Below are 16743 nucleotides of genomic sequence, written 5' to 3'. Positions count from 1 at the left end.
ATTGAGAATTTTGAAGTAATTCTTTTTTAAAAAGGCTTTTTTTTTCTTCTGTTGAACAATGATATAATGCTTTACACAAATTTGTAGAGCATTGCAATGCAAGGCAAAACATTGGCTGGGCTTGAAGGAATATGGAATTCCAAATAATACAATTGCTGGATTTGTGTGAAGACCAGTAATTAACAGTGAATATCAACAAATGACATTGTTTGCTAACTTGGGCGCACAGGAAAACGTAATGCACTCTGGCTCGGAATTGTAAGAGGGGCTGCCCTATTTACCTTTCCCATATTCAGAAACAAAAGATCTACCCTTGATTTAACTGTGGTTACAAATACAATATTTGGTGCTTTATTTCTTTGTTTACACAAAGTATTTTTCTCAAAGTGTAATTACAGTGGTGCATAAGGCAAAGCCTACCTTATAGTATTCACCCCCTTTTACCCTAGCAAAGAATTAAAAAAAAAAAAAAAAAGACTATCACAGGAATGTCTGACAATGTTTTGGGAAAAAAGTGTGACATTTTTTGAGTAGCAGTGGAATGTTTTTTTAGTGGGTGGAAACAGTAACAGCAGACACTCAGAAACATAATACTTTATTTTTTTTTTATTTAGTGGAAAACTACTTTTCAAATGTATTGCAGTTTATCTATAGAAAAAAATCAGTTTGTAGAAAAGTGGCATTATTTGCTAGGTTTCAGAATCATAAAATTCAGACAAAAACTAAAGGAATTTTATTTATATGGAGAATGTATTTAAAACTCTAATGTAAAAAAATAGTTTTTAAAAAATAGTCATTGTGTTAAGGTGGTCAGGTAATTAGGGTTTTTCTTTTTTTTTTTTTAAAGACTGTGTTTATTTTTTTAATTTATTTTTTTATTATGTTCAGTTAGCCACTGTATAGTACATCATTAGTTTTCAATGTAGTGGTCAATGATTCATTAGTTAAGTATAACACCCAGTACTCATCACAGCACGTGCCCTCCTCAATACCCATCACCCTGTTACCTGCCCCCCACTCACCCCCTCCCCTCTGAAACCCTGAGATTGTTTTCCCCAGGGTCCATAGTCTCTCATGGTTCATCTCCCTCTCTGATTTTCTCCCCCTTTGGATTTCCCCCCCTTCCCCTGTGGTCCTCCCTGCTATTGCTTATGTTCTACGTATGAGTGAAACCATAGGATAATTTTGTTTTCACAAATATTCTGATATAGATAGAGAAATATAGATACCAAAAAAAAACCCAATTTATATCAACGGTTTTCCGTATATATCTTTTCAGTATGGGAACACATTTAAAACAGTATCAGTCACTCAGCTCAGAGCGGTAAGGCTTCATCATTGGTACTGCTCTGTTGAGCATCGTAGATAGATTGCTGACATGACGATCAATACCTATCGAATGTCTACGGCACTTTATAAAACAGTACTCAGACATTTTTATGCCAAAAATGCATTCAATGAAAATAAAAACACCCACACGAATTCCTAGTTTAAAATTTCCTTTTTGCAACACCCGCCTTACCATAATGTCACACAGGAAGACTGCTCCAGATTCCTTTTCATCAGGCCATGCAACCTTTGCTCTAATGGGTATCATAGCCAGGGGTCCAGTATTCTGATGAGAGTGGAACACAGAAATCAGATAATGGCGAGTGGTTCCAAGGCTGGCTGGACATGAAAACAACCTTGAGAGCTGTTTTTGAAAATCATTATAAAGCCAAGAAAAGAATAGAATTGTAAGGATTAAAAATAAGTCCCCACTTCTTTCCTTTTCCCCACAAACCATTTCCTAGAGATAAGCACTGTCAACAGTCCAATGTAAATCTTTCCAGATACCATGTGCGCCTATATAAGCACGCAGGAGGTACGTGAAAATAGAATGTATGCACACTCGGTTTTAGATAACTCTAATCTTATTATGCGTATCACTGTTCTCCAACTCTTTTTTTTTAAACATTTGTTTCCTCAGTTAATCTATGGCAGAAACTAGAGGTTTATTCAGTAAAGACACTGAGGGGTTCCAGACCACAGATTTCTGACACAGCCAAAGCATCTTAGGCAGAGTCTTGGTAGGAAACAGATGGCACCCTCTTCTTTGCACAGGAAAGAGGAGGGTAAGTGAGAGTCTTTTGTTGGGTGAATACCCAGCAGTAGAATTGCTGGACAACATCGTATTTCTAATTTTAATATTTTTGAGGAAACTCCATATTTTTTCCATGTGGCTGCACCAGTTGACGTTGCCACCAGCAGTGCCTGAGGTTCCTTTTCTCCACATCCTCACCAACACGTGTTACTTCTTACCTTTTTGATACTAGCTGTTAAATACAACATGGTTTTACACAATGAAAAGTTAGAAAGCTATAACCGATGATCTCAACAGCAAAAGTAAAAATCAATAGTTTCCTATTACTACTAATACAGTTATTCAAGATAATATAGAGACACAGCTATTTCTATTTTATAGATGAAGAAATCTGGTAAAACTCAACTAATTTGAATAATATCTTTCACAGTTATCAAAAACATATTTAAAAACACACTCGTGGTAATACACAAAACCTTTGTTCATAGAGAATTGTGTAGTTGTTTTCACTTTGTATGTAATTGTATATATGTATATATTCAGGGTTGCCAGATTTAGCAAACAAGAATGCAGAGCACATGGTTAAATTTGAATTTCAGATAAACAAATGAATATTTTTAGTGTAAATGTGTCTGAAATATTGTATATGTTCTTACGTATTTATTATTTCATGTTTTCCTGAAATTCAAATGTGGTGGTGTCTCCTATATTTTATCTGGCAACCTGGTTGCAAGGCTGTTGGTAAAATCAGTTAACATCCAAGCAATGCCTACTTTTTACTTCAGTGCATTATGAAAATCACATCAGAGAACTGTAAAATAAAGATCATTTAAATCTTACTAAACGTGAGCTTCTACTTTAACTGAGATCACCATTTGTATTATCAGATACCACTGTACACTGGTCAATTAAAATGCAAATTGAGGCTATTTTTCCTGATGAACATACTTCAGAGATGAATAAAACTCATGAATAACTGATTAATGGTGAAAAATGATATATGGGTTTTAATGGCACTGTTAGATAAGTTAATCAGTGAAATTGGAAACAGGAAAAGGAACAAATGGCTGTATAATTATAAGATGCTCTATGGATTAGACAACAGCAAGACATCTCCTTAAGGGAATTTGGTACACAGGACTATTTCGAGGAAGTAGTGGGGCACGCATAATCCCATTACATGCTTCCTTCTCTACCTAACCAGCAATTTTGTCCAGCTGGAATCGAGTTAAATAAATTTCAAAGTCTCCCTTGAGGAAAAAGAAAAGCCACAAAAAGGCAGAGGGGGAGTAGTTTCCGTTTTTGCTTTAGAAATTTGGAGAGAGGGTGTAGAGTAAGTGTGTGTGTCTATCAATCTAGCAATAACCAATGGGGAGAAGAGGTGGCAGGGGTGGGGGAGGGATGGAATAAACCTCTTTATTTTCTCCTGTACTTCTCCCACAATGGGCCCCTAAAGACAAAGGATTGATGCCGTCTATGGCCCAAGGATGGCTTCAAGCATGAAACGAAGAAACTCTAAAATATGGATAGCTATCACTTATAACTGAGATGTCAGAGTTTCAGGAGGTATAGATTTTAGGGAGAAAGGGAGAAGTCATTTGGTACTTAAAACATTGCAGATATATCTTGACCATTAACAATGTGCACAAGAATCATCCCAAGATGTTTCCATGTATCCATTTGTGAAATGCACCTGTTCTTGTGGCTCTTCGATGTTGTCTCCTAATCACCTCCCCCTTCACTCCAACATCCTGGCCTCAGATGTGGCCCGCATGGGGCAGCCTTTAGTGGGGGCCTGTCCTTGTGAGCCCAGGCACACTTCCCACACCTTCCTTCTGATTCACCACCAACACTATTGAGAACCTACAGCTGGCCCTCATTCCTGGTTTTTCACTCTTCTCTGTATGAATTCATTTTGCTCTGGCCTGTAGCTCTATGAGACTCAAGTGAATTATATGAAAGTTTTGTTCTGAGTAAAAATTAGAATGTAACAATCTGTCTCCTAATTTTGACATGTTGGTCATCAATTTCCAAGTTGGGGAGATAATCTTACATTTAAAAGTCATGGGTTTATGGGGTGCCTGAGTGGCTCAGTCGGTTAAGTCAGTTAGGCTTCCTGGTTTCAGTTCAGGTCATGATCTCATGGTCATGCGATAGAGCCCTGCATTGGGCTCTGAGCTCAGTGTGGAGTCCGCTTGAGATTCTCTCTCTCCCTCTTCCTCTGCCCCTCCTCCAACTCGTGCTCGCTCACTTGCTTTCTCTCTCTCAAATAAATTAATAAATAAAATCTTTTTTAAAAAATAAAATAAAGGTAAATAAAATCCATTTTCTTCCCATCAACAGAGAAAAAAGATTAACAATTTGAAGACAAGGCAAAATATAGAAAAAGCAGAACTCTCTGAGTGGTGATGAACTGTGATGAAATCATGGGTGACTGCGCTATGATTATGGTTTATCACACTTGGTTCTGAAACTCCAGCGAGAGTAAAATCAGACTTATGTAATAGCCGCCGCACAACTGATATGTTCCCCTAATGACATTTGTCTTTTTTTGCTAGCACAAGAAGAATCTGTCTTATTAAAATTGTCTTATTGCAATTGTCTTACTTAAGATCAGCTTCTATGACAGTAGTTTCTCTAACATAGTCTCATTGGAAGGGAAGTGACCAGGAGCAGAACAGTACAGGCAGGACTGATTCATTGAATCAGAAGAACAAGAGCAGGCACACTTTCCAAGTCTTCTCTGAGAGCTCAGATTTTGTATTTGTTTTGCTTAAAAAAATCATTTCTAAAACCATTTGCTCATTTTTTTCACACCAACGCTGTGTTCCTCAGAGTATCTGTCTCGCCTTTATGCGTTGTTTTATCATTGCCCATTGCCCACAAATAAATCATTTCTTCACTCCATTGCCTTCCAATACAATTTCCTGAAGCTCATTATTCAGTGAAGGGAGCGATATTTTTTAATATCAGGCGCTTTAATAGTGAGTGAAGTAATTAGTCTTTCTTTTCCCCTAGTAAACAAAATTGGGTGTATCTAACATACAAAATTTACATGGAACTTTCAAATGGGAGTAGACTATAAAAACTGTATTTAGAGGCGCCTGGGTGGCACAGCGGTTAAGCGTCTGCCTTCGGCTCAGGGTGTGACCCCGGCGTTGTGGGATCGAGCCCCACATCAGGCTCCTCCGCTAGGAGCCTGCTTCTTCCTCTCCCACTCCCCCTGCTTATGTTCCCTCTCTCGCTGGCTGTCTCTCTGTCAAATAAATAAATAAAATCTTTAAAAAAAAAACAACTGTATTTAACCTGAAATACCGAGTTCAATAACAGCTCCTTTCCAGCCCTCTCATTTGCTTCCCATGTTATTTTATTAGTTTTTCAACTGTTGTTAACATTTTAAAACATAATTGGAAAGAACAGTATGATAAGCATCACACTGCACACATTATGACATTTTAGTTCAATTTCAGCATGCATCTCCAAAAAAGGATATGCTCCTGTACAATCATGATACCATTATCATACGTAGAAAACTTAACAATAATTACTTAATACCCAGTCTACTTTCAAGTTTCCCCAATTTTCTGCAAGTGTTTTTTATAGCTGATTTTGTGTTTTCAGATAAAATGTAGTATTTGTGCTACTTGAAAATGATGTGCTGATCTCGAATGTGAATATGTAAACATAGATTCCATTTTATTTAAGTGGAAAGACTGGTGAGATTCCATTTACATATTTCTGGCTATTTTATAGGTGATGGGTGTACTTCGTATCGCATCCCACCAAGAAGTACATAATGTGAGATCATTCTAAGGCATTTCACATAAGGCAGAGACATTTCATGTAAGGCAGAGACAGCCCAATCATTCTACTGTGGGTCGTTTTAAACTTTATGATTAGAAAGTACAGTGAGTCATTTATAACTTAGGAAATGTTCTCCTAAAAATCATCAGCTATGCAAAATCACAAAATAAAAACCACAGGGTTTATGGGGAACTGGGGTCAGAGGCACAAATCACAAAACCCGCATCAGTGATGCACTAAAAAAAAAGAAACCCAATGAAAATGGCAGCAAATCCATTTTACAGATGCTAAGTGGCTCACAAATACATAAATACTATATAAATATGGCATTTTCTCCCCAAAAATCTGCAGTTTGCATGTGGGTGTCAGGAGGATGGGTCTGGTAAACGAAACCGTGCGTAAGCAAGCCTTATGCTCAATTTGCGTTATGCTCAAACTGTTCCCTAATACTTCAATCACATTGCCACTAAACTGTGGCTTCAGAACAAGCATTATAACTGAAGGCAGCCTGTGGGTCGATGTTTTGACACCATATGACTATCCTGGTTCTCACCAATCTTTCCCTTGCTGGTTGCAGCATCCAGTGGTCATTCCTGCCTGAGTCAATGAGTTCAATGGCTGTTGCAAAGCAGTGATTTTCAAATTCCATCAATCCTTCTACATATATAAGCTCACAGTCCATGCAAAGAGCTTTTCCACTTCTACACAGAGGGTGATCTGTGTTACCTCTTTGCACTACACACGAGTCTAATCCTTCTTTTCCTGTCTATTCTTCGAAGGTTTTAAAACCATGATTTTAGATTTCTTCAGTCTTCCTGTCTCCCAGTTAAACATCCCCATGTCTTTATTTCTCATATCACATGCTTTGAAATTCCTTTACCATTCTAGTCACTATCTTTCGAATAAGCTCCAATTTGCACCCAGAAAATATAATTTTCCAAGTGGGGTCTTATGGAGTGGATTGAGACAATTGCCTTCTTCACTCCGGACATGATGGTGCTAGTGATGCAGCTGAAGGTCAGCAGAGCTTTGCTAAGGTCACATCTTACTGTCGGTACGTATTTTCACTAAAATTGCTGAGCTAAATTTTGTCCAACCACACTTTTCCGATTTTCTTTTTTAAACGAGGATCAAGAACTTACTGTGTTCAATGCCATTTTAGTAAATTCAACCCAACTGTCCAAATTTTCTATTCAGTTTTAGATACCAGCTATAAATTTAAGGGGCTCTATATTTTTATCCAAGTCATTAACAAATTTGATCAGCAAAGGGCTGAGGACAAAGCTTGCCCTTGATTATGATCATTTGACGTTTCTTGATTATAATCGTTCATCCAGAGTTCAATCTATCAAACTGTCCTTGCCTCGAGCTAGCATTTCTCCGTCGAATCTTCAAAGATATCACATGAGGACCTTGTCAAATGCTTTGCTGAAGTCCAAATACTCTGGGTCTGCAGTGTGGCCCTTAATGACCCCTTTAGTCACACTTTTTAAGAAAGAAATAAGGTTAGTGTGACATCACTTGTCATTAGTGAAACCATGCCATAGCCTCATGATGCTGGTTTCCTTTCCAAGGGATTCATAAACTACTGAATATCAAGCAACTCATTCATCAAAGTAACAAAAGAAGATGTTTTTAAAAAGTAAACATGGAATACATTTAGGGAGAATTATCTTGAAATTCAGATAAAATATGAAGTTGTAATGCTTGCTTATTTAAAATTCTTAAATTCTATCATGCTTTCTGACCATGAATTAATTTTGTAGAAGCACGAAAATATAATACATGGCAATAAGTGTGATTAATTTGAAAAGAAAGCCTTTCATGTTTAGTGCATATTTAAGGCATAATACAGTGCATATTTTTGATGCACTGTAATACGTTTAATTTTTATATATTTTTAACAGTCATTATTTTCAAGAGTTTGCAATATTCTAAAGGAAATAAGAATGTTGAAGTTAGTCCTATTCTTGAAACCTGCTTAATTTAACATCATTAGCTTGTAACACGGGCTGTGCAGCCTCATTAAATAACATTCCCACATTAACAGCTTTATGCGATGTTTGATAGGTCTATAAATCTATCCAGAGAGAGAAGGAATCAGTTAACAGGGTCCAACCAAAGGGATCAATCAGTAATTTCGTGGCAGACAATCCTGAAAACAGATTGATGTGTGTTAAAAGTTCAGCATTGCTGTTGTATTCTGGAGTGAAAATTCATGCAGTAGAATTGACATAATGTTACTTCATAAAATTAAACACAAGTGAGAATGAGAAGAAGTCCAATGACTATTTTTGTATAGACTTAGAACACTAAAGACGTGTTTCTGGCAATAAATTTTCCTAGACCTAGAACAACACCATCATCATCTTTGAATTCAAGTAGGAAAATCACGTAGTGCAACACCCAAAATTTCTCTTGTGAGTTAGCACTGCCGAAAACCAACAGAGTGAGGTATAAAGTTGAAATTGTAGAGACATATAAACATACTCGAACTGATGCACTTAAATGTGTGTTCTGTTTATTTTAAGATATTAAGACAGTTAAAGAGCTGATATGCATGCTGCAGTTATCAGAATTGAAAGTGAATATATAAATAACTTTAACTTTATATTAAAGTTGGACTCTAATGCTAGGCATCTAATCCAAAAAAACTAATATGTTTAATGTTATCACAGTATGTGAAAGGCTCATTTCAGTGTTAAAAAATAGAAAATACTGGGGAGCCTGGGTGGCTCAGTTGGTTAAGCATCCGACTGTTGATTTTGCCTCAGGTCATGATCTCAAGGTCAGGAGATCAAGCCCTGGGACAGGCTTTGGGCTGGGCACTGAGTCTGCTTAAGACTCTCTCTCCCTCTCCCTCTGTCCCCATCACCCCCCACTCTCTCTAAAATAAATAAATCTTTTTTAAAAATGGAAAATATTGAAGTTCATTTCAAATGGAATAGAAAAATAATCCTATTTTTAAAAGGATAATTTAATTACTTTGTTTTCCTGAAAAGATAATTAGCGCTTTGCCTTTAATTAATTTGAATTTCACTAGGAATTCCAGATCTAAATATTTCTTGGTAATTTTCATCTTCTATTGAAATACTGGTTTTTTTCCTCCCTGAAATATCCAGTAATTGTCACATTAGGCAAGGAATAAAATTCGTAAGACAAATGATTCCTTCCTTTCTTTCCACATTGTAAACAGAAATGGTTGTCTGCTTTTTTCGGTGATTTTTAAAAATCTTGGTAATCACTATGATTATTAGTGTTAGTGTTTATTATGCTAGCCCATATTTTAGGGAACTGTGACTATGTCTCATGCAAATGAAATCAATTTGTTAGTAGTAAATTATACAAAATACATCTTACTATGGAAGGTTCGATGTTAAGTTCCGACGGCTTTCTTATGAATTTATTTATTTCTCTCCCTTTCTCTCACCCCATCTAAACAAATTCTATTAATCACAAATTTAGCCCTGGCTCAGGAAATTACTGACTATGCTTTTCATCTGTTTGTAGCGAGCTTTCCAGGACTATAAAATTAGTGGGATAGAACACTGTCCTGGTTCTGTGCCCATTACTTTTAAAATAAACATCTTTGAACTAAAATGAGCATTGTGCAATTGATGTATATGATTTAGAAAATGATTTTTAAAATTAGAAGAAAGTCTTGGCTTAGTTTCTGTAATGGTCTGACATTACCCAAGTCCATTATCCTCTTCAGATTGATGAGTTCCATTGTGGATGACATTTAATTAAATAAGATAATGCATATCTTATTAATATGAATGTTCTTATTTATCTCTTAAGAGGGAGTTCGCATAGTAAAGAAAGTCACATTTTAATGGTTACGTTAAATAATATTTTTCAGGTTGGGGGATACAAAAAGCTTTTGAAGTATAACTGGTTTCTAAATATTTATTGTGTTAGAGGCAGTTCATTTCACAAACTGATGTATTAAGATTTGATGTTTTTTTCTCTTCTATTCCTTTTTGACATAAATGAAATGTCTTGTGGTTCTTAGATATGTTGGTCATGCTTATCATACTTATCTTTTCAAAAATAATTTTTTCTTTTCTAATATAAAAATACTCAAGTACTATCCACAATATCAGATGGTCCATAAAAGCAAAGGCATTCATGGAAAAGAAAATTCTGACATAATTTGTTCTGAATGTTATTACCTAATGCATTGTCACATTTTCTATCCGAGATGGAGATCAGACAATGAAGATACTCTATGCATTAGAGTTGCAACTTTGAAGAATAAATTCCAAATAAGAAAAAAAAATAGGAATGAGGCCATGTCTAAAATGTAAAAAAAAAAAAGAAAAAAAAAAGGATAGTTCCTATCCTTTGTTTCATACACATACAAAGGACATGCATAATAACGAGTTTCAAATATGTGAAAAAGTCTCTGTAAGGAGAAATGGAAAGTTGTGTTTGCAATGAATGTCACAATCAGAAATGAGCTCATGCGGAGGGATTTTCATTGGCCCAATTAAAGGTCTTTACCTTCCACTGATAAAACACTGGAATAACAGCAGCTTGCTTACTGAAAGTAGTTTAACAGAAGACTAGATAACATCTGTTTTCTGACCAATTTAGACATTCATAAACTAGAGAGAGAGAGAGAGAGAGAGAGAGAATGGCATTAATATGGATAAGCAAAATGCACAGGTCATTTAAAATTTATAAGTTAATGATTTTTTAAATATTTTCACAAAACCTAATAACTACCATAAAATAGCTTGAGAAGTAACAAAAATAGCTAATTTGAATTTTGTTTCAATTTCCAAATCTTAGCCTCTCTGAGGATGCTAATGGCCTTGAAGCAGGCACCCAGATTGACATTAATTAGTTAATTATGTTCTCAAAGAGAACACCATTGCACAGTGTTATTTCTAAGATATTTTAGAAGGTAATGAGGCTCTGAAATTATAGTTGAAATGGCATTAATAAAGAAGAAAGTAACAGAAAGTATTTTAACATGTAGGGGAGATAAAAGGGAAGCTAAATAGGGCAGATAAAAGAATAGTGGTATAAATATGTGGGGGTTTTACTAGAGATGCAGAACCACTATATATATTCTTTATTAAAGAAATATGGGTATATTATAAGGATTGACCTTACGCAATCATGGGACCTGATTAGGTGGTCTCTGTAAGATTTTTCTATCTGCTGTTTGGTCTTCAGTCTGCAGGGCCATCGGCAGGAAGGGAAGACCAGACCGTGAAAAGTGTCAGGGAAGCTGGAACTCAAGAGCAGGAGCTGGAACCCACAAAGACGGACTGGAACCTGGTAAGTGCCTATCGCTCTGTGCTGGTGATGCCGTGTCCTTCAGGAGAAGCTGGCACTTTTTACCTTTGAGCTAAACGCACCCCTGGCCCAGGCATCAGAGAAGCGAAAGCAGGGTGTGCAATACTGCTCATACCAACAAGACGAGCCAGCAGGTAAATGGAACAAAATGTGTGAGCTGCCCCAGCACCTGTGCCTCTCCGCTGATCTCCTGAGCATCAGAATGATATAACTGCAACTTCACTTCCCTTTTTCAAATGTCTCTGTAGCTCCCCCCACCCCCCTCCCTGACTAGAAATATACAGGGACCAGAATTCTGAGAAATGTTGTCCAGCCTAGCCAAGTGAGCATATTGCCAGGCCACCAGAGGATGCTTAGGGATTATCCAGAAAATGAAATGACAGCCTGGTTCTAAAACGTATGCTCCAATAAAACTTCTCCAAGCTACAAACCTGAATTGCATCCATGTGCATGCTGTGCAAAAAAGAGGTGCTACATCGGAATGCTGGCAGAAACAGAAGGCAGACCCAAAAGGTTTAACCAAAAAAAGCTTAAGAAAGAGACTGTACACGGAGCGGAGAGCAGAGCTAAGGACCCACAAGGGATGATGATACCCAGGACCCAGCAGCCGCACAGAGCCATTACCGCCCAAAGCTGGCCAGAGAGGCAAGAGGAGGGAACAGCCCGGGTGTGTGTGTGGGGGGGGGGGGGGGTCAGAGCCAAGGACGGCAGTCTCTGTCTAAACTGCAGCACCGCCAGGAGGGAGCAGAGAACAAGCACCCTGGCTTCTCTCCGATCCGGGTCTCCACTTGCAGGTGGGTTCCCACCTGCCAGGACACCAGTGGGCAAGGAAGCCAGAGCGATGCCATCACGGAGGGCAGCTTCTTAGTGCACAGCACAGAACACAGAAGGCTGGAGGATGGATTTCCGGGAAAACGGAGTCAGCCGCACAAGCCACCATTCTGAACAGAAATGACCCTCTTCGGAGGCAGTATGTTTTTAAATGACTTTTGCGGACCCTAACAAAGAAGTTACCAGTCAATAATAGCATCGTGTAAACATTACTAAGGGTGACACATTTCAGGGAAATATTAAATTACTCAAAAGGTAGCTCTCCCTCAGGGTCTTTCTCCCTACCGTGTTGTGTTTTATTTGCTGTGTAATGTCATGCTCCCTCAGGCACCGGGACACTTGCAGAGCAAGTGCAGACCCCGACAGGTGCCCCCCACTCCACTTGGTGTATGTACAACTCACCAACTGCTGGATCGCCTCTTCCTCCCCAAATCATTCCAGCCCCAGCATCAAGCCAGCAAGCCTCGCATGCATTGCAGGGAAGTACAGGCAGCATCTATCCTACACGCGGGCCTACTGCTCCTACCCAAGGATGTGGCAGCTTCACTGGGAACCTGGAACCAGGGAGGTTTGACAGAGCGAAAGCCAATTGTTAAGGCGCATTTTGGCCCTTTTTTCAGGAATGCCCTGGGACAACCTGTGGGCCAATATAGGAAGAAACTTCTAGTTAGATCTATCCTTTTCTGCTTCCTCAACTTTTTTGTATGTGTATGTGTGGCTGGCCTGTCCTCCGCCTATCTAAAAATTAAGCCTATTTCTCTGTACCACCTAGAAATAAAGACTTAAGTACCCCCCCCCAGCCATTTGTTGGGAATACAGTGTTTATCCTGCTGGCCAGTCAATGTTTAGCTGCTACTCAGCTGAGAGATATTCTGTTTCCTGCGGGAACCTGTCAGGAACCCACTGAGTCCTGCAGCAAGGAGAGCTAAGTGCTTGCACTGCTATTGTTCCCTCCACCATCCCTGTAGAACTGTTTTCAAACACAACTGAATCTGAAAACAATCAATGACAGAAGGAAATCTGAATCACACTGATGTTTCCTTAATAGCTCCCCAGGTCTTCGGTTGCTTTCTCTTTCCAAGTTAAATCCTGGAGTTGCCAGATTTTTCCTGAGTTTACGCACACTCAGCAACATTGTAAAGGGAGGATCTGTTAGAAAACCATTTCAAAATTACTTATTTTATAAGTAAAAATTACTTATTTTTAATAGAAGTTGGTTTGCTCTTGTAATGAAGTATGCACTATGTGCCTATGGAAAGGTAGGTAATATTTAATTGGTGTTTCTTGATAGGCGCTCATTTATTTCCTTATATAATGAAGACTTGTCTTTTGGCAAGTGCTTTTCCTAAGCTGGTGCACAGCCTCTTCTATTTCTGGGTCTCATTTGAAGTCATACTTTTTCAAGATGACAACCTAGGGGTAATGAAGGGAGAGGCCAAAGATGTGCATAGTTGGCTGACTTAGCATTTATCTTGTGATACTTATTAATAGATAGCTAAAAATTAACTCTACCTTCCCAGCTCCGCTTGATCAAAAGTTTAGGAATGAGATTGCATTGAAAACTGGTTTGCTTCCCTCATTCCCTTTTCCATGTAGCTTCCTTTGCAAAATATGGTTACTATGGACGTGGCAAGGTGATTATCCTGGTGTCAACAGTTAAGAGAGAACGGGGAAGATAGATGAGACCAAGAGCATGGTCAGGGCATGCAGCTTCTTTTTATGAGGCCATGAGGTTAAGAGATTAAGCAGTTTATATATCTTGAACCCTCACGAGTGGATGTTGAATGTTATCTTCTTAAAACGTTAGTACTTCATTAGGTTATTTAAACCAAATGTCCAGTCTATTACAAATTAAATCTTAATAAGCCAGGTTAAATGAATGAAGAGGAGAGGTAAATCAGGGTAAAAGAAGACATTTCCTTCACAAAAACATTTTTAGTAAAAAGAACACAGATGAATCTCTATTATAAAACATTCCATTATTATTGGCTTTTGAATAAGTTCAAATACATGCAAAGGTTTGATGGTTAAAAAAATAATAATCAGTATTCACTACTTCATGTTGCTGTGAACCTAAAACTGCTCTAAAAATAAAGTCTATTCAAAATTCTGAAAAATAAAATAAAAGACTAAAAACGTGGGCAAAAGTACATGGGCACACTCAGGTACCTGTTGGCCACCTCGAGGCCCCATTCATCTCCGTGCTGAGCATCACAGGTCACTTTCTTCAAGTGGTAGAGGCATAGTGCGTCCCGGGTAAGGAGGCATGCTAAACCAGATGATGTGAGTTCAAATCCTGATTTTGTCACTTATTGCTGCATGACACCAGCAAGTTATTTAACCTCTCTGTGCCTTATTTTCCTTATTTGTAAAATGGGGTAGATTAGTTCTCTACTACTAAATAACAAATCACCTCAAAACCTAGTGATTTAAAACAATAAGCACATATTATTTCAGTTTCTTTGGGCCAAGAACTCAGAAATAATTTGGTGGGGTGGCTCCGGTGTAGGGTCTCTTCTGATTTTGAAGGCAAGACGTGGGCTGGGCTGCAGGTCCTTTGAAGGCTGATGTGGGGCTAGGGTTTCCAAGATGGCTCACTCATGTGGTGCTTGCCGTCGGCGGGAGGCCTCAGTTCTTGCCCACTTGGGCTTCTTTGGGTCTCTTCACAACATGGTGATGGTTTAGCACAAATCCCCCCACCCTTCCTGACTCCACTTAGTAATTTTCCATCCCCTGGCTGTCTTTCCTGTGTTCCCAGTGATACCAGGCTCTCTCCGCTGTTATAATAGTCTTTTTTTTTTTTAAAGATTTTATTTTTATTTATTTATTCGACAGAGATAGAGACAGCCAGCGAGAGAGGGAACACAAGCAGGGGGAGTGGGAGAGGAAGAAGCAGGCTCATAGCAGAAGAGCCCGATGTGGGGCTCGATCCCAGATTGCCGGGATCACGCCCTGAGCCGAAGGCAGACTCCTAACCGCTGTGCCACCCAGGCGCCCCTCCGCTGTTATAATAGTTTTGACATCAATCACAAGAAAGTCTCCCTCACCGTCTTAATAAGAATCAGAATAATTTTTTTTTTCTTTAACACCCTCTAGGGAAGGGTCCATTGTAAGTTACCTGGTTCCAGCTCTGTCTACAGGACCACAAAGCCCACAGGTGGCTCCCATGCCCCTGGCCGGCCACACTCCAGCGCTGCTGTGAGTCTTTTGTTCTGTTTTGCTGCTGGGTCTGGCTGCTCCAGTGTGTTTCTGTTCTTAAGCATGTTCATGTGTGAACTTGGTATCAGGCCCTCAACAACCCCTACCAAGGCCATAGATCAGACTCTCTGGTTTTCTTGAAGCTTGTCATCATTTGGCTTTAAATGGGGAGGAAAGAACTCCTTTTTTCCCTCATTGAAGGACACAGCCTCTTTTCTTTTGTACCCCGAAGCTGAAGCCGGGTAGGTTGGTTAATTCAGGCAAAACAGGTTTGGAGCCACTCCTTTTGCAAGTCTGGCATAGATTAGCACTTAATGTGAGGGTACTTAGCACCCATTGTTCCCAACCTCTACCAAAACTCAGAACTAAAGGGACATGAAAATGGATCCTGGCGGGAAACCGTTCGCTGAAAACATTTTTACACTTCCTTCAAAGAGAGTGCCTTTTGATCTCAAGTCCTTTGACCGGCCACCGCTGAGATGTGACTCAGGATAGGAAATTTTACACATACCAATACCAAAGGTATGTTCGTTTTTGTTATGCAACAAGATGTTTGCATGACCAATATTTTCCCTTGCCAGAGCACTCATCTCCTCCGTTACAAATATGTCTGCTGTTAATTGAAAAGAGTAAAATTACTTCTATATAAATTATAATTAGTGTAAATGTTTTACTAACCATTGACTGGTGGCCTTATGTATCACTACTGACATTCTATATATTTGCCTTGGGTTGCTCACTAAGGGATATAAGACCCCTTCTTTTTGTTTTTTGTTTTTTTTTTTTTTACAGTTCCAGTGTCTGCCCCTTGCAATATTTTCTCTGAGATAAATCTGACTTTCAGCACATTTAAGGTATTCTGTAACCTGTGACCAGCTTCATTCTCAAGAATGTAGCTGAATAGTAAATTCTAAGACAGCTACCCTAAAATTGTTGCCAATGCAGCAGTTTTTAACTTTTGGAGGTGTCAGTATATGCCACCCCGCGACATGCCACTTTGGCGTATTGATAGATGCTTTTGAGCGGAAGGTAATTGGAAACGGCAGACACAGGAAGAGCTCTTTGCCCTCCTCCTTCTGCCTAAAAGCAGGGCACATTTTCCCTCTGTGAAGGTGATATATATATTTTCATTCGTAGGGTGTTTTTCCCAGGAGGATCAGAGAGGCACTAAGAGGAGAGGAGAGGAAAGGAGAGGAGAGGAGAGGAGAGGAGAGGAGAGGAGAGGAGAGGAGAGGAGAGAGGAGAGGAGAGGAGTTTGTATAACAAACCTTACTCTTAATTACTATGCATTCCCTAGTCCCCTTCCCACAATTTATTGACCTTGAGCCCAGTCCCTCTTCCTCTGCCTAGTTACTTCTCTACAATTTATTGCCCTTTCTTAAAATTGTATATATATAGCCCAACTCTAAATGCTCCTTTGGGTTTTTACTTTTTTTTTTTTTTTGGAGAGACTGAGAGACAGGCACACATAAGCAGGGAGGAGGAAGGATGGGAAGAAGGAGAGGGAGAGGTAGAGA

Source organism: Ursus maritimus, unplaced genomic scaffold (genome assembly GCF_017311325.1).
Source record: "Ursus maritimus isolate PB19 unplaced genomic scaffold, ASM1731132v1 scaffold_18, whole genome shotgun sequence".
NCBI lineage: Eukaryota > Metazoa > Chordata > Mammalia > Carnivora > Ursidae > Ursus > Ursus maritimus.
This window is presented reverse-complemented; position numbering follows the sequence as displayed.